Source organism: Cyprinus carpio, chromosome B6 (assembly GCF_018340385.1).
Source record: "Cyprinus carpio isolate SPL01 chromosome B6, ASM1834038v1, whole genome shotgun sequence".
NCBI lineage: Eukaryota > Metazoa > Chordata > Actinopteri > Cypriniformes > Cyprinidae > Cyprinus > Cyprinus carpio.
Genome location: NC_056602.1, coordinates 3,098,357 through 3,122,107, shown reverse-complemented (window position 1 = coordinate 3,122,107; position 23,751 = coordinate 3,098,357). Strand labels below are relative to the sequence as shown.

General features: G+C 36.7%; 1 pseudogene; it reads right to left on the bottom strand.

Moving 5' to 3' along the window:
- Window positions 1-9,159: 9,159 nt before the first annotated feature.
- Window positions 9,160-23,751, bottom strand: LOC122137572 (annotated as a pseudogene).

The following is a 23,751-nucleotide window of genomic DNA, read 5'->3' as shown; positions in this document are numbered from 1 at the left end:
GTCATTTGATTGATAATGTAATCAAAATATTTCCTGTAATTATTATTGTTGATGTAACATAAAAATCCACTACTTAATTTTGAGAAATAAGCATTTTATTTTAATATAATGGCATGTTATCAACATTTCTTTGCATACATTGAACAAGGATTTTGTTTTCTGTTGAATTTTGTTGAGCAGCTATATTTTATTCATAGCTTAATTAAAACATGACAAGTAATATCAATATAATATTACTAAAAGTAATCTACAACATAACTTAATTCATTAGCTTATTATAAGGTGTTAATACTGTTAATTAAAGCAGCAAATTGTTTATCTGCATTTTTTAAGTTTTCTTGCTCAGTTAGAATTTAGAATCAGATCAGTTTTATAATGTATGATTCTATCTGCTTTTATGCACATATATTGTATATATTGTACATATATTGTAATGCAATACTAAATACAATGCAATGTACAGTTTCCACTGCAGTACAAAAACTGACACCGTACTGACAGATTATAGGTAGATATGAAAGCGAATGTTTCTGATATGCAGTCAAACATAAAGATATGTTTGACTTGTTACGATGATCAATGAGAAAAGCTGTAGTAGAGGAGGAGTAGTTGGAGAGCACAGAAGACGAGACGGTGGATGAGAGCAGCTGTTGTGTTTATGCCAGATCAAGCATGATCTTTGTTACTGGTTGGGATTTGCGTTTTGTTTGAGTACAAAACTAGTGCTGCATGGCTTTCAAAATGCTGGCCATGCTGGAATCATAAATGTTGTATTTTTTTTTGAAGTTGTTGACTGCAATGCAGTTTATATCCCCTTCACTAAATTATCAAAAAATCTTCAAAGCTCTTTGATGCCCAAGCAAATGTAATAGTGCCTAGATTTCGTTTTTTCCCATTAGATATATTCTTAATCATTTATAGCACAGGCATTTCCCAAACAAGATGCCTAAACCATAATGTCAGAGTGGTTTGCTACTCTTAAAAATAAATCAAAAAATTAAGTTTGAATTGAAATTGGAACGTTTTAACTGAATTGTTTCTTAATCAATGTCGATGACATTTAACATCCATGGAAAACCTTTACATTCCAAAAAAAAAAAGAACAAAAAAAAAGGTTCGTTTAGATTTTTAAAATGTTTTTGCAAACTAGGAAAAAAAAGTGGTTATTTCCCCTAAAGTGCTTGTATGCAATTTGTGACTGTACTAAAGCATAAAAACATTCTGTTTTGCAGCTTATTATTTTAACATGTCTGTTTGACATGTAAAAAAAAAAAAACAATAATAATACTAATAATCAAAATCAGATTTGAGTTCTGTGGGGAAGTTTGTTGTGTTTGGTCGGTGGGACTCCGCCCAGGGCCATTTACCCAATCAGTAAGTACAAACACTCCCGAGGTTGCCAAGCCAGAGGGTGGAAAAAACACAACCATGATGTGCCAGTCATTGAATCCGCAAACAAAAACTTGGGTCATAGATCCCAGATTCTACACAACCAAAAAAATAAAAACAACACATCATCTAAAAAGTTCTGTGACCCAGAGGAATTCAAACCTAAATCAATCTCAAACAAAAAAGGCTTGTTACCTTTCGCGGTTCTTTGATGCTCATTCCTGTTGCGTGTCGTCAATCTGTCCACCCACGGGAGCCGTTAAGTATTAGGGAAAAGTGTGCGAAGCAATGTTTTTTTTTTTTTCCATTTTCAAGCCACTAGCTGTCAATATTACATGGCTGCACCTTTAAAAAACCTGGATCACTGAAAGTTTCCTGCTTTGAGGAACCAAATATAGTGTATTCTATGGCATCACTGCGAAACCCCTGAAATGTTTAATTTTAAAACAGTGTAGGCTAGTTGTTTTTAAAATATAATCATATGTTGTCAATTATTCCTTTATTATTCTGTTGAATATTAGTTTTTTGGTCGCTAACCAAGATTTGTGTGTTGTGTGGTGTGTGTGTGTGTGTGTGTGTGTGTTGATGTGTGTGTGTGTGTTTGTGTGCTTGTGGTGTGTGTGTGGTGTGTGTGCGCAAAACTCCAAAAACTTAACACTCAAACATAGTTTAAAACACCCAACAACCTTTTTATTGCTCTTCACCTGAAGTACGATTTACAAGAGTACATTGTCAATTTATAACGACTTGGTTTTCATGTGGGTACACTAGCGCAGTAGTTACAGTGAGAAATAAATATCAGCAATGAAATGAAGACATGAGATGCATTAGTTTGCAGAAGCAGTTTCTTAGGGAGAAACATTTTAGTCCCTTTAGGCAGTCAGCAGACATACAGACTCTGTGTGGTGTGTGTGTGTGTGTGTTTTATACAATGAATTAATATATGTGTTGTCCTTCAGATGTGTCTGCTTAAATTACTCCTAGTACCTTTTGCCAATTAATTTGTTTTCCTGAGCATCGGACTGTCCATCCTTTAAACACACACACACACAACACACACACACACCCCACACACACACACACACTACATACACCCACACACACACACACACACACACCACACCACACAACACACACACACACACACAACAACACACATACACACAAACACACACACCACACCAGTTTGTTTTTGTGAAATTGTGGGACAACCCATAGGCGTAATTGTTTTTATACTGTACAAACTGTATATTCTGTCACCCGACACCAACCCTACACCTAACCCCTCCCCTCTACAGTAAACTTTGTGCATGGTTTTACTTTCTCGAAAAAAACTCATTCTGTATGGTTTATAAGCTGCTTTTGATAAATGGCGGACTTGGGTTATGTCCTCATAAGTCACCTCATCCTTGTGATACCTGTGTCATACCCATGTCATTATACAAAGTTATGTCCTGATATGTCATAAAAACACACGCACACACACACACACACACACAGACACACACACACACAATACTGAAAGTATCTGTGTGAAGAGATTAATGGAAACAGTTGCTGTTAAGAGCAGGATGACTAATGGTCAATAAACGCATATAGTGTCAAGTGTAGTTTTTTAGAATGTCTGTTTCTCTTGCAGCTCTTTCACCGAGGTTCCTCAGGACGCGGGTCTCTCAGGCTGAGATGATGTGGAGATCGGCCTGCTCCTCAGAGGCACTAGTTCCTCCTCCAAGCCTCATTGAGATCCAGTGGTGGTGTACACCAGACACAGCAGAGAGTGGGCGGAGCAACCAACATGGACGACCAATCCGGAAAGCCTCATTTTATTTGTTCAGATATTTTATTGACCTTATTTTAAATATACATACAGTTTGGCCTATATATATTTGGACACAGGAACACATTTTATTATTTTAGCTGTTTGACCGAAAACATACATTCAAGTTACAGTTATATAATGAAATATGGGCTTTAAATGTACACCCGTTGATGACAAGGTTACAGCCTCTTTGAAAGCTAGAAAGTCTGTATCACTTCCAATTGCATCTTGATTACTTTTTCATTTTTATTCTATTCTGGTTGCATACAGAGCCGTACAATTATAAAAATGTGTCAGTAGCCAAATATCTGTATGTAGATACCTGTGCGTATGCACTACATATATGGTACAGTTTAACAGTTACTTTTTCATTTAGAATGTTGTCTACACGTGGTTTCCCACAGGAAAACACACCAAAGGGAGCAACTAAAATAAGTGTGAGTTTTGCATTTTGAAATTTCTCTTTAATTTTGGATTCTAAACGTAAGTGCTTAATGGTCAGGTTCACATTTGCATTATCTTCCTGACACTTCACATCTCATATCAGCACACATTCCTGATCAAACAAAGACTTATTCACTCTTATTTTCTTGTTCACATTATTCCCTTTAGCTTATTCTTTTAATGTTAATTTTAAGTAATTCTGCAGGTCAATTTAATCATCTCATTAATTCTTAGTTCATGTTTGTTAGCAACAACAAACAACAAGTGCAACTAATTACAAAATGTCCGACCACCAGGGTAATTTCATGTTTTCTGTATATTCATTATATTCATTTAATTTTACTTTTTTTGTAAGAGAATGTACGGCCCAAATATGCTTCTCATGGCTTCTTCCCATAGATGTACTCATTTTAATTGGTGGCACATAAACATGATTGGTTTTCCTTAATTCCCAGACGTATTACTCCAAGGCTTGCTTTCTTGTCTAATGTTTAATTGTTTTCAGATCATATTTGTGTTTTGTTTTAAGGTGGTAAAAGTTTGGCAGCAACACTCCCTAACGGTCGGCTGGTCTACGTAGTACCATCAAACAGGGACCGTAAGAATGTCGCGATTCACTGACTTCATGAAAGCCGAGCCCAGCGCCACAGAGTTCAGGCTTATCTACAGGTACAGCCAACCCCACAGAACACCAGAGTCCCGTCCGCAACAGAAGACCAGAAAACAAGAGGAGAAGAAGACATCAGATGAGAACGCAGTCCTTAAGATCGCCAGAAGAGCCAACACCATAAGATGTTATTACAAAATATTTATATTTTAAAAACATAGCTTCTTCTTTTTTTTTTTTTTACTTTTTTACTTTTTATTCCTATAAAAGTATTTGATAATGAATCAATCCTATTAGAATGCTTTCTAAAGGATCTGTGATTAAGATCTACAATTCAGCTTTGTCGCCTCACAGAAATAAATGAATAAAGTATATAAATTTAAAAAAACAATAGTCATTGTAATAATATATCCCAATATTACTTTTGTGTTCTGTATGGTTTGATCAACATAAATTCAGTGTTATGGAGCAGAAGAACGTCTTCAAAAACTTAAAAATAGTAATGTTTTCAAACTTTTGTACCTGTACACTTTTCTTATGTAAGGGATGAAGTTCACATGCCTTTAATATTTTGTAATTGTAAAATAAATTACCACATATGACAGTTCACTCTAAATCTCTATCTGCCAATGCGTGCTCCTATATTTACATTAGGACATACAGAAAAAAGATTTATTGCAGGTTGTATGAGTTAATTTGCATTACCCGCTATGAAAACAACAGGTGAATGGGGCTTAGAGAAAACGATGCCAAATGTCTGATGTTGACTGTGACTACTGGATAAATGTTTATGTGGCCTAATAGCTTAACCGTGTTTTGGAAAGAGCATGTGATCAGTGGCATTCTGGATGTCATTTGAAGTAAATCAAACAAGTGCAGAGAGAATAAATGATGGGATAAGAAATACTGTGGATGTTAGTCATGAGGGGGTTTTTGCACCTAAAAAAAAGTCTTAGGCACCTCGACTCCCTCAATAATATCATTACATTTTCATGATTAATGTGAACAAACGATGTTGCTTTGACACCTTTTTCAACTTCAACTATGGACGTGTAATTTCAAATTGATTCTATCATGATGTTACACAGCCCTTTAAAATGAAACTACAGGCTCAAAACACTTCATTCAAGCTTATGTCATAACCTGAAGTTGTATGAAAAAGTCACAGCTTATATATAAAGATATAGGAAGCAAAAACCTAACATTGCATATGACTGTCACAAATGTTTTACTCTCCTCTTCTAAACTGTCTCGTTACAATTGGCCGTCTCTTCCATGCATCCTTTTCATTCTTGGTTGTTTTTACAGCATGATATTTCCCCCAGTTGCAATGTGCCTGTCCGTAAACACATTTAGGAATGTGCATGTTTCACAATTCCTTAAATTGAAAAGATGTTTTCTTATTGCATATTGTGCTTAAAACTTAGCGTGCGTACTACTGCAGAAGCCCAGCTTGGTTTTTCACATTCTTAGAAAAATACAGTAATAGAGTATATAAAAAAATGACGTAATACTCGTGAATACTGACAAGTGACATGGAAAAAATAGACGATTCTCGCATTCCGTTCTCTTCATTTCCGATGATAACGTTCTTGTATCCTCTCTTAACGTGGCCCAGCATTGTCGCTGGGTCAAAATCCACCACGAGTTTGCGCAGGCCGGACATTGTGTGGGAGTGAAGTCAGATTTTGACTTTGGCCTCCCTGCCCGGTTCGATGGGTGACTCCAGCCTGAGATGAAGAAATATTTACACATCAGACACCACACAGATTTGATTTCTTTTCACATTCCTTTGTCTTGAATAGTGGCTGTTCATTCAAATAAAAAAGAACAGTAATCCTCTTTGTGTTTAATGTGCAGTCAGTTTTAGGAGACCACACACACACACACACACACACACACACACACAAAAAAAAAAAAAGGACGCTGGAATAAAGTTAAAACAGAAACAGTGTGTGTGATGATAATAGAGTGATAGTGAATTACTTCTGAGGCAAAGATTTTTTGATGCACATCTATAAATTTATGTGTTACATGGGTTTTGAATTACAGTTTAACCTCATTTACTCATACTCATTTAATGGGTTTTATGGATTATTGAATGGATATAAGCCTAAAATAAATTTTTACAAATGCTAATAATTCTGTACAGTGCTGTTCTACATGTACATACACTGTACAACGCTACATTATTTTTGAAAACAATTGGAGTGTTTTAGGCAAGAAGTAAATCACATTTAATTAAATGCGTTATTTGCCGCTTGTAATTATTTGTTTTGAGAAAACTGATAAGTTGAAAATTGTTTTTCTAAACCTTTTTAGTGTACATACAATTATTATTGCAATAACTAGATAATTAGTAGTATTAACCCTAATCCTAACCTCAACCTTATCCTTAATGTAGTTACTTTATATTACTGTGTATCATTATCAGTATGTTTCACGTTGTTTTAAAATTAGTTTAAAATAGTTTATATCACCATAAGTATAATATAATGCAAGTTATTATATATTAAAAAAATATATAAGTAATACATACTGTAATGTTATATAAATATAGGTATTAACTCTGGACCTAAACCCTAATAACCTTAAGCCATGTAGTTAACTTATATGTGACCCTGGAGCACAAAACCAGTAATAAGGCTCAGTTTTTTCTAAATTGAGATGTGGTATACCATTATCTGAAAGCTGAATAAATAAGCTTTCCATTGATGTATGGTTTGTTATGATAGGACAATATTTGTTCGAGATACAACTATTTGAAAATCATGGAAACTGGGGTGCGAAAAAATCGAAATATTGAGAAAATCGCCTTTAAAGTTGTCCAAATGAATTCTTAGCAATGCATATTACTGAATGATGATACAGTTTTGATATATTTCAGGTAGGAAATTCTACAAAATATCTTCATGGGAACATGATCTTTACTTAATATCCTAATGATTTTTGGCATAAAAGAAAAATCTATAATTTTGACCCATACAGTGTATTGTTGTCTATTGCTACAAATATACCTGTGCTACTTATGACTGCTCTTGTGCTCCAGGGTCATATATTACTCAGTATTTCCTTGGGTTAGTACACTGTAAGCACACATAATGTACTGCAGAATCAAGTGCAAACCAGTTATAGTGTGCATTTTGTGAACTGTATTTGCATCTTGGTGTTTCGAGATATAGCATTTTTTCATGGTGATATCTCAGAAAGTGCACGCAGCATGTTTGTACTTGTCTCGTTCTAACAGTTGTTGAGTTCTTACTTCTCGGTGATGCTGCTGCCGCCGGCCTGGGTTGGCGCCCCTCGATGGTGAAGCAGCAGCCTTGTCAGGGTTCTGGCAGCGGGTTCTGTAGAGTGAGCTCCGCCGCCAGCGTACGCTTCTCTTTGGGTTCTCCAGGATCGGAATGACACACATAACATCAGCATGCCTCCTGTGACAGTGCGTATGTGATAGGGTTGTGATGTCCACGTGTGATCACTAGTGAAAGTGGTTATGTGGTCGTACCCTGATTTTGATCTCTCAGTGGGGTCGCCCAGCACGATGTCAACGCAATGGCCATGACGCATCAGGCTTCCGACTTGGTGCTCACATGGAGTTCAGATCAATAGCAGAGCACAACAAAAGACGGATTAGATGTGTCAACCTCCATTAGATTATTACAGTATTTTACTGTAGTTCAGCCCCTCAGAGGAACCTTCCTCTCTAAAACAAACACCAATGCCTATGAGGGCTCACGCATTGTAGTATAACATAACACAAAGCACTCTACACAATCTTATAAATCATCATAATAAAATTAAATGTAAAATGCAGTATTGAGGATTTTCTATGGTCTTAGTAGATGATTAAAATATATAAAAAGGTAATTATTAATAATACTAATAATAAAATAATAAATGAAAAGCAATACCACCTTATTATTATTTAATACTACTAATGATGAATAACATATATAGATTCTATAATGATCTTATATATATATCCTATCTATATCATCATATATATATCTCTATATATATATACTTTTGGGTCTAATAATATAATACATATAATATCACTGTAAGGAAAAGGATTAGTTATTGTTATGCCAAAATCATATTACAAGCATGTAAACATTTATATCTGAGACTTCAGATGCAAAAACCATCCGTCCCCGTCTGAGATTATTTTCTTTTTAAATTTTTTACATTACATTTAAATTTGATGCATTTAGCAGATGCTTTCATTCAAAAGCGGGGGGACTTACGGTGACATTTAGGCTACTAACAGGTCTTTTTTTTTGTTACAGTCAAAAATAGTAATACACGATATAAATGAGCACATTAAAAAAAATCCCAGATGGACTGGAGTTTTTTTTTTTTTGTTTTTGCATTGCTGAAGTTCTTTCATATATAACTTGTGTACATGCTTTGACTACAACATTATATATTCGTAATATATCTAACCACTACTGGGTACATAATAAATCTATTTGCTAATTTTCCTTTGTAAAAATAACCTTTATTAAAAATAGGCAGTGCCACTCTAGGTCCATGCATTACAGTGCTTCTGTCTAACAAGACTACAAAACATACTCCATTGCCCCATGAGTGCAAAATACATTCGTATATGTGCATGCTTGGCCAAAAAGCATTGCTCCGCATGCAGTCCATTGTTTTTTATCATAACATTAGTTTGAAGTAACTGAAGTAATGCAACCAAGCCATGTACTTCTGGATGCCGCTGAAAGAGTTTTTTCAAATATCGGTGCACAAAATGTAGTTCTGGCCGCTCACCTCCTCCAGGTGCCAGTTCCACATTCAGCAGGTCTTTAAAACCGTGCACTACCTCGTCGGCCCGTACTGCTCTCCGGTATATGACCCTTCTACGGTGCACGTGAGCCAACACCACGCAGACCGATCATCCTTCCTTATTCCTCCTCTGTGTTGTTTGGCTGACTATTGCACAAGCACGGTCAGCACAGTGCTCACCCAGTGCCCTACATCCTGACGTCCCCATCGACAGCTTGAGTGTGATATGCAGCCCAGGGTTGCCTTTCTGCTGAAGCATCTTGTTCTGGTGGTTGCTTTCTCGAAAACCTGCCTCCGGTCTCCTCCGCAGAACCTGCAAGACGGTCATCGCAAACTCACCTTTTGGTCAACCTCGTCTTCACCACGTGCATGGCTATAGGAAGGGAAGTGCACTTTTTCGTTCGAGTGTTCCCGACCTTCAGGATAGTTGCCCTGCGTACAAGGTGTGTGAGTTGTCTTCCTCTCTCGCATCTCGAGGCCTACCGCTCTTGGTGCTGATCTTCTGCCCACACTTTTTGGTCATGTGACACAATTTTGCTTGTGGCTCCCATCGTTTATCTTTTCAGGGTGTAAACTAAGTCTGCGTTCACCTCCCGCGAAACACAAACGGAGCATCGTATTTAAGGGTGAGCTCGCCCTCTTTTATAAAAAAATCGTCGCACAGGAAACTGGCCCACAGCAGAACACGCCTGAGAGACAGAACCACACATCTCAGCTTATTTTAGCCTAAGTTATATCGTTCATATAAGCAATTTGTATCTTTTCACACAGACTTTAATCTAGAAGTTCATCTGATTTATATTTTGCCTTCATTGCAGATTATTTTTAGATCTTGTACGTATTGGTGTTTGTACCTGGAATTTCAATGGAGGGGACAGAAAAACCTCTAGGTTTTGTTCAAAAGATTAAACCACAAATTTGGGGTTTGACATTGAGGGTGATTAAATGATGACACACTTCTAAAAATGATTTTTTTTTTTTTTTTGCAGTATCTAAACATTCTTAACTCAAGATACATGTAACTTGATGAAGCAATAAATTACAGAATTTAACTTTTTGTTTTCTGAATCTTTTTTTAGATCAAATTAAAAGTGAGTTTTTGGTTCGAACAAGAGTATCTTGAAGAAAAAAATAACTGCCCAATAGTGTAAGAAGAAATTAAGTTTTCCCTTGTGGACTGATACGGTATATTGACTACTCATAGTTTTCTTGTTTCCGTAAGCAGTAAACTCACTTGAATTTTGATCGTTTCAGAACAAATGAGACGTAAATAAGATGCCTTGTAAGTCTTCGTCAGTCTCAGTACGTTTCAGAAAGTCATAGAGGTTTCAATAAAAAATAAAGTATATGTTGTACTCCCGGGAAAAACAAAAGAACAAAAACTACGTAATAAACAGTGAACTAAAAACGTGCAGAGAACACCTCCAAACACAAGAAAACCCATTGGAAGAATACGAAAAAAGGTAGTGTTTATTGACTTGAAATAAAACTAAAAAGGTAAACTGGAAATAAAATCCAAAAAAAAATGATATACCATTTTGATATTTGTACTCGAAAACAAGCCAAAAATACTGACAAAACAGTGAACTAAACTGTAACCTAAAACGACAAAGAAACCATGAAATATAATTATTGTATGACTTGAAATAAAATAAAAGGTAGGGAATGACATAAAATCCAAAAAAATATCTAACGCATTTTGATCTTTTGTACGGCGAACAACAAGACAAAAAATACTAATAAACAGTGAACTAAAACGACAAACTAAACACAAACCCATTCAAATTATTTTTCTGACTTGAAATAAAAAAGGGTAACTGAAATAAAATCCAAAAAAAAACATCTGCTATTATTTCTTAATTTTAATTGGGTTTTAACTTGCTGCACTAAAGCAATAAACCTAAAAATTAAATACAAGTTTAATAAAAGCTATATCGTATGCACAAAAAACTACTAAAATAACACACACGAAAAAAATTCTAAAAAGTTACAATGTAATCTGTAAATATACCGTACATCAACCATTTCTAAATAAATAACCATGATTTAAAATAGTAAATCTTCATACATACTTATATTAATGAAAACATATATATAATATATCTAATCTATTATATATAACTATATATAAACTATTTCAGTGAAACTAAAATATCACTGGTAAGAAAATTCATGAAAATTCATGAAAATTCATGAATTTTCTTTTTCAGGTGAACTATCCCTTTAAGTTTAGGATGTTTGATTTTCTGTATGTCAGAAAGAAAAGAGGGCTCTGCACACCTTCACTTTTCTCCTGCGGCGTCGGGTCACTCGCCTGCCAGCCATCAAAACCCGGAGGAGATCGGGTCGCGTCATCCAAGCTCTCGACCCGAGCAGTGGTAGTTCCTTACAGCAGAAACGCTGTTGAATGTCCCAATATAATGCCATTTCCAGACTTGTGAAGTGTCGAAATACGTGTGTTTTTTGTTTTTTTCCTGTAGTTTTATTTATATTGATTGACTGAACAAATTCTACGTTGTATGTATTTGTTTTTATAGAAGGGTTTTAAAACACGGTTTGGATGACAGATTGTGGTTTCTTCTAGACATATCATATCTCTGGTGCTGCTCTCTATTTCTCCTTTCTCGTTGAGATAGCGCTCCCCCGATAAACAAGGTTGCTGTTGGTATCATGGGCAGAATAGTAGATTTGTTACCACCCTGCATGGGCTTCCCAGAGCGCGAGACCACTGAGGACAACACAAGAACCTGCTTCATTCAATCTGTCTGCATTTAGACACAGCACAGAAACCCATAATTGTAACTAAGTTTCTAATCAATTACCTTACAACAATTTTAAAGAACAAATAACTGAAAAGGAGCAAAGGTACCCAGACACTATTTGAATAACTTCTTAGAGATTTTAACACAAATCAAATCTCTCATCCTCAATCTCTCCCGTGAACTGGCCAAAATACAGCAGCCCACATTACGTGTCCACCCGAGACAGCACTATCTTGGATCACTGTTCCCCAGCAATACAATGATGCCATATCACTCTGTCCCCCAGCAAGCTTTAGGGCTCTCTAATCACTGTTTGGTTCATCTAATACTGACCTACAGGCGGAGACAGCCACACTGACGGCCTGTTAAAAAGATGGGCTAATGATAGCCGAGAGTGATTTTACACTTGTTATTGACCTCACTGATGGAGTGTGTTTTGAAGGCAAGCCACAGATCTTGGACGCGCTCACAGAGACTGTACCTTCATATATCAGTGTCTGTGAGGATATGTTGCATTCCTACCCGGCACTTCTTATCATTTAATAATGATAAACCATGGTTTACTGGGAAACTCAACCAGCGTTGTCCACACCAAAGAGGATGCCGTACAGTCAGTGGGGATAAATTCTTGTATAACCAGGGGGCCAGAAACAGGACTAACAAAGGAGATCAGAGTGGCTAAAACACTTACCCATCTGAGAAAAGCGCTGTCAGCTACGATCCAGTGTCAGTTCTGGCCTGGTCGGCGGACACATCCCCATGTACAATACAAACCCCCCACAGTCTGTGGAGAATCAAAAACTTGTTGACCGATCTGAACGTGTGATTCTTGCAGATTTGCAAACGATAGTCTTCCACCCCCCTCCCGCTATGCTATGCACATCACACATTTCACCTTACCACGCCACTGCACAACCACCACCCCCCCCCCCCCCCCCACACACCATTCAGCTGTGCTTGAAACTCTAGAAAAGCTTCAGGCCCAGATGGTGTGTCACCTGCTGTTTAACCGTCTGTGCTGGGACCACACTGGCCCCCATCTTCACACACGCTCTTCCAAACGGATCATTGGAGCTTCTCACCCTCCACCATCATGTCGAGCCCTTAAAAAGCCCAAATCCACCTGGCATTCACACGCACTACAGATCTGTCCGTTTCTCGTCTGTGGCACAGAAGGGAAGACACTTGAGAGACTGGTCCTGGCCTCCCTGAAGGCCACATCACTGGCCCCTTGGCTGGCTCCTCTCTATTTTGCCCTCCAGAGCACCCCGGTCTGTGGATGATGCAGTCAACATGGTATTGCATTACATCCGTCCCAACACCTCGGCCAGACCTGGGAATTCCGAAGAGGCTCCTATTTGTGGCTTTCAGGTGTGGCCTTTCATCCCTTCTTGCCTGACCTATCTCTCCTAGAACCTCCCCCAGCTCTCCGCCGCCCCCCCATAAAACCCCTCCTCTGTCAGTGGATCGTCAGCTTCCTGCCAACAGGGCAGCGCTATTTGGCTGGGCAAACTCAGCATCAGCACTGGCGCCCCCCAAGGATGTGTTCTCTCCCCCATGGTTTTCCCTCTCTCTACACGTAATGACTGCACTTCAAGGACCCTCTGTCAGGCTCCTGAAGTTCGCAGACAACACTACATTCTCGGCCTCATTAGGCTGAGATGAGTCTGCTTTTACCAGACAGTAGGTTAAAGAGCGGGCTTTCTGGTGCGTCTTAACACCTTGAGCTGACCTCTCAAACGTGGAGATGATAGTGGACTTCGGAGAACCCCCCTGCACTCCCCCCACATCACTCATCATGAAACAGCACTATGGACTGCAGTGGAGTCATTCAGGTTCCTTGGACCATCTCTCAGGACCTGAAGTGGGACACTCACATAGACTCCATTGTGAAAAAGGCCCAGCAGAGGTTGTACTTCCTTCGCCAGCTGAGGAAATTCAATCTGCCACAGGAGCTGCTGAAACAGTTCTACTCTGCCATCATTGAGTCTGTGCTGTGTTCATTCATAACTATCTGATTTGGTTCAGCTACCAAATCAGACATCAAGAGACTGCAACGGACAGTCAGGACTGCTGAAAGGATCATTGGTGCCCCTCTGCCCAGCCTCCAAGATCCTTACATCCTCCAGACTGAGGAAAAGGGCTAAAAAGCAATCACCTTGAACCCCTCACACCCAGCCCACTCTCTCTTCGAACTGTTGGTCTTCTGGTCGGCGCTACAGAGCACTGACCACCAGAACAGCCAGGCACATTTTTTTTTTTCCCGCAGCCCTTATTCAACCTGAACAGTTAATCTTCATATTTATACAATGTCCATCACAACTAACATAGTTATCTGACATATTTATATTAAACTGCACACTTTGTAAATAACATATCTGCACACTAATAACATACCTGTACATTTATCTAAACAATTACATTTTTCCTATTTCTGTATATATATAATACATTATTTAATGTTTTGTTTTTCTTTTTTTATATTAGTGTTATATTACATCCCTTCTGTGTTATTCCTATGTATGTCTGCACTATGTTGTACTTTCTTCTACCCTGGAAGCTCCTGTCGTCAAGTCAATTCTTGTGTCGTCATACTTTGGTAATAAAGCTCTTCTGATTCTGATTCTGAAATGCACCAAACATAAAAAAAATATACTAAAAAAAAAAAAAAATAATAACTTATACCATGAAATACATAAAAACAAAAAAATAAAAATAAAAAAATCATACTCATTACAGAAATTCTCATGACCTTTAATGGTTTTAGCTTCTTTTAAAGCATGTTTTGTGTTTTTATAATACCTGTACAGGCGACGGCTGCAAACACCCAGCACTGGCCGTAGCGCACCGGCAGACAGGAAGTGCTGCTCCATGTCCTCAGGATCTGAACACTTCCTCTCCAGGACATGGGGCTCACGCCGCCTTCAAACGTGTCCTTCCAGCAGCCCTCCAGCACGCCGTAGTCCCCGGTCATTGCTGGTTGATCTGCGTAGGGAATGAGAAAACATCATCCTAATGTCTGCTAACTAACAAACATTTACTATCCTCAGTGCTGAAAACACCTGTGCTGCTTCATGTTTTTGTGGAAACTGGGATACATTTTATTTTTCATGTTTCAAATGAGCAGCATCTTTTGTGACATTATAAATGTCTTTACTGTCACTTTGGATCAAGTTAATGCATCCTTGTTAATTAATTAAGCAATGTTACTTATTTCTTTCCAGAATTAGAGTACAGACCATAGCACTCAGCACTCTTGTGACATAAATGACGTTTCTGCGTCCAGAACAGTCTTCCCAGGGTTCCTTCTGTGTTTAGGATTCATGTCCAGGATTCTAAAGCAAGTGTCCAGTATGCCCTCCTCGAACTACAAACATGACAGAGATACAGTCGACATGCAAATAATGCACATTACAATCACATCTGCACACACGTAATGCATATTTACAATCTGTAAAACCATTTTCAAAAGGTATTTTTCCTCAAAAATGCCTTTAGCAATGGAAAATCTGAGATCCAGCAAGCAATTAGATTAAATGGGGAGAACACATGATAACTTTCTGAAACTCCTGGCATCTAGGATGTTTTGCATCAGTAATCTCACATGTTTCTTCACTAAAGTTTCAGGAGAGATCTCAACAATGTCTCAAACTGTGCTGTAAAGTCTGCAATCAAAAACCAGAGATCACAACATGAACTCATATTTACAATGCCAAAAAATCTTAATGATACCAAAAACAGACTTTTCTTCAAGATTTTTGATGTGGTGGGTGATTTGATTCAGTGTGGTCATTGTTAACTAAAAACTAAAACATCAAAACATAAAAAAAAACATTTATGTTAATTGAAATGAAATAAATATCAAACAGAAACCAAATAAAATATAGAAAATAAATATGTATATAATTTTTAAATTATATTTAAAATAAATATTTAATATTTTAAAATATAATATAATGTATATTAAAAAATATTTTTTCTTATATGTCATTTAAATTTCAATTAAAAAAAAAAAAAAAAAAAAAAAATTCATTATATATTTTATAAAACATATATTATTCCAGTTAGTTGCCAAGGCAATTTTTTTTTCATTTTTATTTCATATAATAAAACATATAAATAAATTCAGACATATTAAAAAAAAATGCAAAACAGAATTTTTAAGACAAAAATTACTTAAATTAAAATTAATGCAATATAAGCAGAAAAAAAAAAAAAAAAAAATAAAAAAAAAAACAAAAACAAAAAATATAAAAAAAAAAACTAAAAAAAAAACTAATAATAAATACTTTGATAGCAAGAAATAACACACTAAAATAACACTGATTTGGATGTTTTGAGATGTGAAATGTTCCTCACCAGCTTATTTACCTTCATTCGTGTCTCTGCTGTCTTACTCGTTTATGTTTTTTAGGAGATGAGCTCAGTGTATCGAGCACAGCTAGATCATGAACATGTGTAATTGTGTTTGTTGGTACCTGTCCAAAATACCAGGCCAAAGGGACTGGGTATTCAGCATCGCCCCTGAAGATGATCCCATCCTGGGCCAGAACGTACTCGGCCAGTTTCTCCTCGCTGTCCATGTAGACCACATCTCCTGTAAATCAGATCATGGGTTGAGTACGCAGAGATCTTACTCATCTGTCTTTGTCATCAGTTCATATAAAGAACAGGATATCCGTGTCTATAACCTTAAGGCGTGTGCGAGAGGAACACCCAAACGCATCTGTTCTCACTCACTTGGGCACCAGGGATTGAAGAGGAGTATGAAGTCGAACTGGATGCGCTCATCTAGAGTCAGGACGTACCGGCCGATGGGAGCGTCTGGAGCGGTGCAGACAGAAAAGACATACGGTGTCCTCCGGGCGGACTGCTCACAGCCGCACTCCAGCATGTGTCGTTGATCTCATTACTGAGACCAAACACGGCCCTGGTGCCATACTGCTCCTCCGGCTGAGGGCCTGTCAAACCATCAGAACTAAATCAGCAAAAAACAATCAAAACCAAACTGAGCTTCATTACTGAGCACTGAGCAATCCATGCTCTTTCCGGATGTAAGTTTATGGAAGATGTGTGTATGTGTGGTTTGCATAGTTTTTTAAATGCAATTTTATGGAAATTACCCAAAATATGATTAAATGTTGTGTATGGGTCACTTAGAAAGTGATCAGGAAAGTTCTATACATATTTTTAATTTTCCCAAATTTTTTCCAATTTTTAAATAACTGTTTTAGAAGAGTAAAGCTGTGTATAAGCTTTATATTGGAAATGAATGCTGTTTCTTTTGAACTTTTTATTTTATCATAGCATCAAGAAAAAAAAAAAAACACACTGATAATAAGCAAGCAATCAGTATATTAGAATGATTTTTGAAGAATCATTTGACACTAGAGACTGGAGTAATGATGCTGAAAATTTTGCTTTGCATCACGGGAATTATATTACACTTTACTATATGTTTACATAGAAAACCCTTATTTTAAATTGTAAAAATGTATTTTTGATCAAATAAATGAAGCCTTGGTAAAAGCTCTCATTTTTATTCACAAAAGAACATCAGTAAGAACAACTACATTTGCTTTAAAGTAAATGTTTTTCATACATGTTAATTTAGTCAGCATTACATGTAATATATAAGGAATAATTGACGACTGGCCGTTCAATTATTAGGAAAATAATGCACACCCGAGGTGGTGATGCACCTCGGGTGTGCATTATTTTTCTAATAATTCAACGGCCCGGAGTCAATTATTCCGCTTATACTACGGTTACCACACCTCAAGACATCGATCAGATGATATATTTAAGGGATTTGTCTGGTTTTTGTACTTAAATCGCTATCTTGTGAGTAGGGATTATTTTCTCTGATCTCTTTCCAACGCCTCTTTTGCTGGTTCCAAATGTCATTTTAAAGCTGGTAATGGAGGCTTGAGCCATTGAACACTCAACAGTGTTCTGCGGCAGCGTGTCTAAACAGCGCTGTTAGTACCTTGCTAGTGAGAAATGTCATGTGTATTTATTTTGTTTCCATGTTGTTGTTTTTGTTAGTCCTGTAATTTCCGTTATTACAGTTAAATAGGCAAAGTGATTATGGAACGGTATGTTTGTCAAGAGAGCTGCCTGGAACTACGTTCGCTGTGCGTTTTTCCCGAAAATAATTGCACACCTTAGAAAGTTTATCAGCTAATCAGATTCAGCATTCATGGCCCTGTTAGTATAATCATGGATATGCAACCCAGAATGCATTGACTCACAAGCTCAGTAGAAAACATAAATAATTCAGCCCAGTTTATGCTGAATCTTTAGAAAAACAGCCACGATAATGTTGCTGTTTTAAAAAAAAATGCTTTGGTTGCAGGACAGATCTTCTGCTTTGGGTATGAAGGGTTTCTTTAGGGCATGCCTTGTTTCGTCTGAGGCTTATGTAATTTGGCCCCTCATGTGTCACCAAGTTCACATTGTTTCTGGACTTAAAGACCTTCACAGATACATCAGCAGTTTGAACGAGAATATTTCTCCATAATGCACACTAAAATCCCCTCTCCCTTTAGTCCGAAACGACGGCCATGGAATGTTCTCCAGCTGTGTCTCTGGAAATGTTATCTCGTCACTGGGACCCTCGGGTTTACAGGGCCCACGTACACATACACATGCTTGCGATTCCATGTGCTCAGACGTTGACATTTTCCAGAAAAAGCACTCCTTTGAACTCCGATCCAGATAGCACTCGGTGTGAACTATCCCGTCAGTACTATAAAAATCAACAAAACTTCTGATCTGGGTGAGTTTTAGTTTGTCTTGGTCTAAGAAAATACAAGTTAATGACTTTTCTAGATGTTTTCCTAACCATGACACTTGTTTCTGAAGTGTCATGATGAGTGGCCACGCCCACTACAAAATCACCCATTATAAAATACAAAAAAGCACAGTCCACCCAAAAAAAAGAAATAAAATTCAGTCATAATTTACTCACCCTTGTGTCATTCCAAATCTTCTTCTGCCATATTCTGCTTTATAATGGGTGTCACTGTCTTCCGTTTCCTTTGAGAACCAAAATAAAAAAAATAAATATATATGTATATATATATATATATATGTGTGTGTGTGTGTGTGTGTGTGTGTGTGTGTGTGTATATGTGTCTAATCTTCTTTTGGTTCAGCAGAGAACACAAACCTGTTTTCAGTTTTGAAACAACATTGAAGTGGAGTAAATGATGACAGTTTTTTTTTTCATTTTTGATGATCCCACTTAAACATCAGTTATCTTTTGACTGATGAGTTTTTTATGTGCATTTTAATATGTTATGCTCCTCTTAAAGTTTTGCATCTAGTTTTTTTTTTTTTTTTTTTTATGTAGACATCCCAAAAATGTGGATGGAAAAAGTGCATCAGTTTCTATTTCAGTGAGATAAATTGCTTGTCACTGACGTTCATGGAAGGTTTGGAGGTCTGCATGCTTCTGACTTTCTGCAAAACAGTTTGGTGCTTATTATTAAACTTAAACTTAGTATTTCCTAAATATCTTATTTCTAGTAGTCGTATTATTCTCTTTCTAAAGAAGTTTGTGTGGTTTCTTGGCTCATGCCACTACGAAAGACAAAAGGCACTTTTTAAACATGCACCCAAACCAATAGTTTTTGTACTTGACTCTTTGATAACTTCTAAAGGAGTTGTGTGATATCTCAATCACAGATTCCGGTTAAACACGCCAGATCGTCTTGTTTTCTTGACATTAAGAGTTATCTGAGTCTGAGCCAGAGTCTTTCCTGTCTGAACGCCAGCGTTTACACACTGCTGCCTCCCTTTGTGTTCACTAATCTCTTTCATGTTATCTCTTGCTCCAGCTCCAAAACATGACAGAATCTGTAATACCAGAAAGTCCAACAGAGCCCTGACATTCCCTCTGTAGTGTTAACCTTCTTCCTCAACTGCTCGTGTTGACTATTTATGTTTCATTTCTTTATAGTACTTATAAAGAATGAACTTGATCCCTTTTGAAATGCAGGAACTATAGATAGCTTCTTCTGGAATTGTTTGCATAGATATCTGTAAGGGGAATTCCCTGCCATTTGAGTGTTTCCAAAACAGAACTGATCATTCTGATTATTAACAAACAGTTTTATATTGCTGTCACAGCTATTTTTAAAATCAAGTGTTTTTTAGACTTCTTCTGAACGATGAATATGCTGTAGAATGTTTTGATAACATTCCTGTTTTAGTAGTGATGCATAATTTCTGAATGTTGCCATAACCTTCAAAATATCCAGTTTTTAAAATGTAAAAACGTTTTTGCCTCCTTGGTTGTGTGAACGTTTAGGGAACATTCTATTTTTTGCACACATTATGGTACTGTTCCATTTGAAATGTTCTCTGAACATCCTGAACAAGTTGTAACATAAAAAAAAAAAAATTAACAGTTGAACTTCCAAACTAAAAACATTCCAGGAGAAACATTCCATCATAACTTTGAATGAATGTTTCTATAAATGAAAGAATATTTGTTCATAATTTTGAAAGAAACATTTTAAAAAAAATGTTCCCTGTTAGCTGGGGTATTAAAATAATAGGTTATAATCTCTGGGCATACCTGTCTCTGCAGTGATGTGCAGCTGGCTGTATCCGGGCTGGTAAGAGCCGGAGTTCAGGTACAGGTTGATGGTGAAGGCCTGTCCCTCATCCGTACGATCAGCCGGTCAGTGCCGTTCGCTCTGTGTGGTGATCCGTGTTATTGAACTGAACACGCCAGATCCCAGGGCCAATGTCCAGAGCTGAGTGAGAACAGGATAAATGATCTTTACTGCTCTGTCTGCATAAACATCACCTGAAGCTTAACAAAAACCATGACTTTTGATCTGACTGGTCAAACTGCTGTTTGTATCATTGCACTTGTGTTACAAACTGTGTGCGTGGTGAGGATTTTTAAGTAATTATTTCTGTAGGTTACTTTGGTGTTTACAGTAGGTGGCGACAAGTGACTGTCTTAATAAGTCTCTCATTGAATTATTTATTTAACAAAGTTCATTCATAAACACTGATTCATTCAGGAATTAAACAAATGACTTTATGAATGAGTACATGTTTACATGTTTACAATGTTTACAATGTTTGTTGTTGTTGTTGTTAACAACTGTTTTATTGAATTTTCTTCTGGAAATAGGTAATATAATACAAATAGCAACTGTGCAAATTTAGAACGCACCTCAACCCAATGTTTTAGGCTTTGTAACTATATATGACACACATCACCATCTAATCAATGAATTAAAGTAAGACTCGTCCTACATACATATACATGTACATATATATATATATATATATATATATATATATATATATATACTGTATATATGTCACTGCAATTATGCAACTGCACTTGGTTCTTCTAAAAGGTTTCTTCTAAAATTTAGACAAAGTGTGACCTCCCTGTTGACCATCATTTATGAGCATGCCTTTCATAGCATAAGAGCATTCCCCATATGCTCTGTTTACTTTCAGGATATTTCCTTGAGGTGAGGTTTGAATACATTCACTCTTAATGCTTTAAGTAGACATCGCCCTGGAAGAAAGGAATTTCACTTATATTCCCTGCTGTGTTTTGAATAAAAGTCACAATAAGTGTTTGGTTACAGTGGGTTTATAAGTACACAATAATAATAAAAAACAACAACAAAAAGCCATGATTCAGTAAATCTGGAAAGCTAAGAAACCTGCAGTCTTAAAGCAATTTTAAGTTAACAATATACCGATCAAGGAACCCACTATTGTATTACAATGACACAAAGTGTGTTTCAGGTCTGTTGATATTGAGATGCTTTGAATGTTTCTAGGAGAGTCTGGAAGGAGATACAATTGTAAAGAATGCATTGCACATGGAAGCATGTGGTTTATGTTTAACAGATGCCATCTTCAAGGACACTTCATTGAGACATGTCTGTGATTGACCGCCGACACTCAGTAATTCAGTTCTAAATCATCTCAACATATAAAGTTTCTCTTATTTAATCCTTCCCATATGCTTTTTAAGTTGTTTTAAATTGGTATTGTCCTTTTATTATTAATAAAATAAATACATATTTATGAAATTAATAACACTATAAAAAATGAAAATGAAATAATATTTTATTATTATGTGAGACTTACATAAAAAATTCAGAGTGTCTCATTGTCTGTCCTTCTCAAGATTTCAATAATCTCTTGATAATACCCTAAAAATGTGGGTCTTGTTTAAATAAACTAACACTTTAGTAAAATTAGCAAAAGATTATAGGCTGTCATTAAATAGTGTTTCATTTATGTCCTGAATTGTTTTGGAGGGCAAAATGTTGTAATGAGATGGAATATCTTAGCAAAAATTCTGAAATGACAGCATTTTATACAATATTGTGATGGTCTTTGTCAAACATCTGGACTATGTGATATTAATGGAAAGTTTGGGGATTCTTAGTCAATCCATTTATCTTGAATAGAGAGAAAGGTAGAGAGATGGATGGACTTTCAAATTACTAGAGACTCATGGGAATGCAGGTGTGTGTGTGTGTGTGTTAGTGTGTCGTAAACTAACAACCCTGTGGTCAGAAAATTAGTTTCAGACCAAACAGAGAGTGTGTGTGTGTGTGTGTGTGTGTGTGTGTGTGTGTGTGTGTGTGTGTGTGTGTGTTTAATGAGGAATGTGCCCAGTGGGGTGTTCTCTGTTTTCTATCAGTAAACCCGTGTCGTAATCTTTACCAGCTTTATTTGTCTGGTCTAAAGAGAAGTCTGTGTCGGGGGGGTCTCATTGCTGGCTTACACACCTCTGTTTAGCTTTCAGACTGACTGATGCTGTTGATATGAATGCATATGTAGAGCAGACGCTCTGTCAGGATAAACCTGCACAGTATTCTCCAGCCACAAACAATCTGCTCACACATTTCAACGAGCAAAGCATGAATAAAACAATATCAAACCAGTGAGAGCAGCTTTTATAAGGAGGTGAGTGAAATAATGAGTCTTTGATTCTCCTCCCTCATGAAATTCCTTGCTGTAATTTTCCCTTTATGGTACGGTCACTATTTTTGGTGTACTATTTAAATCATTATGACCCTTGGTAAATATTTGCATGGTAAACAGCTGTCTGTAGCTCTATAGACATAATGTTTGCATGCCATATAAACTCATTCACTGAGACTCTTCAAAGAACGTTCACATGCAGCCGTGGAAAGTACAGTACATAGTGAGTTTATGACACACTACATAAACCTGACACACACCCAGCACTCATTACATGCCATATAATAACACCATACTGTATAACTGACCACAGTGTACTATTCATTTAAGCCAATCCAACAGAGATGCTTCAGTGAATGTAACAGTGTCTCAGGTGGAGATGAAGAACTGCAGTAAATAAAACTGCTGAATTTAATATTTTGTGCTCAATAAAGGCTGTAAATAATTACAGTAGTTGATGTTAAGAAATTAAAAGCAAGTGCATTTCATCGTAGATGATGCGTTTGACCCATCATGGACAAAACCAATGCACACACAATAAATGAATGAATAAAGTTTAGCATAATAAATGCATTTAAAATCTATCAATATCTAGGTGTAAAGTGTTGAAAAACAGGTAACCTAAAATATTCTTAATGTAGTAAAATCAATGGCCACCTGGCTTTATTCAAAACTGTATTATTTAATATGACGGATTTATTATGCATTACCTTTATGGTTACACATTCACAAGTTTTTTAAAAAGTCAGAACAAATAGAGAGAGCGAGAGAGAGGAGAGAGATGAGAGAGAGAGAGAGAGAGAGCAACTACAACACCATCAAACTTTTTGTAGCGTGATGCAAAAACAGACAATATGGATGGAGATACAAGTGATAAATAGTAAACAATCATAACTCTAGCATCTCCAGGTTGAAAACAATTGCAAATACAGTGTTGAAATGCACATACCCAT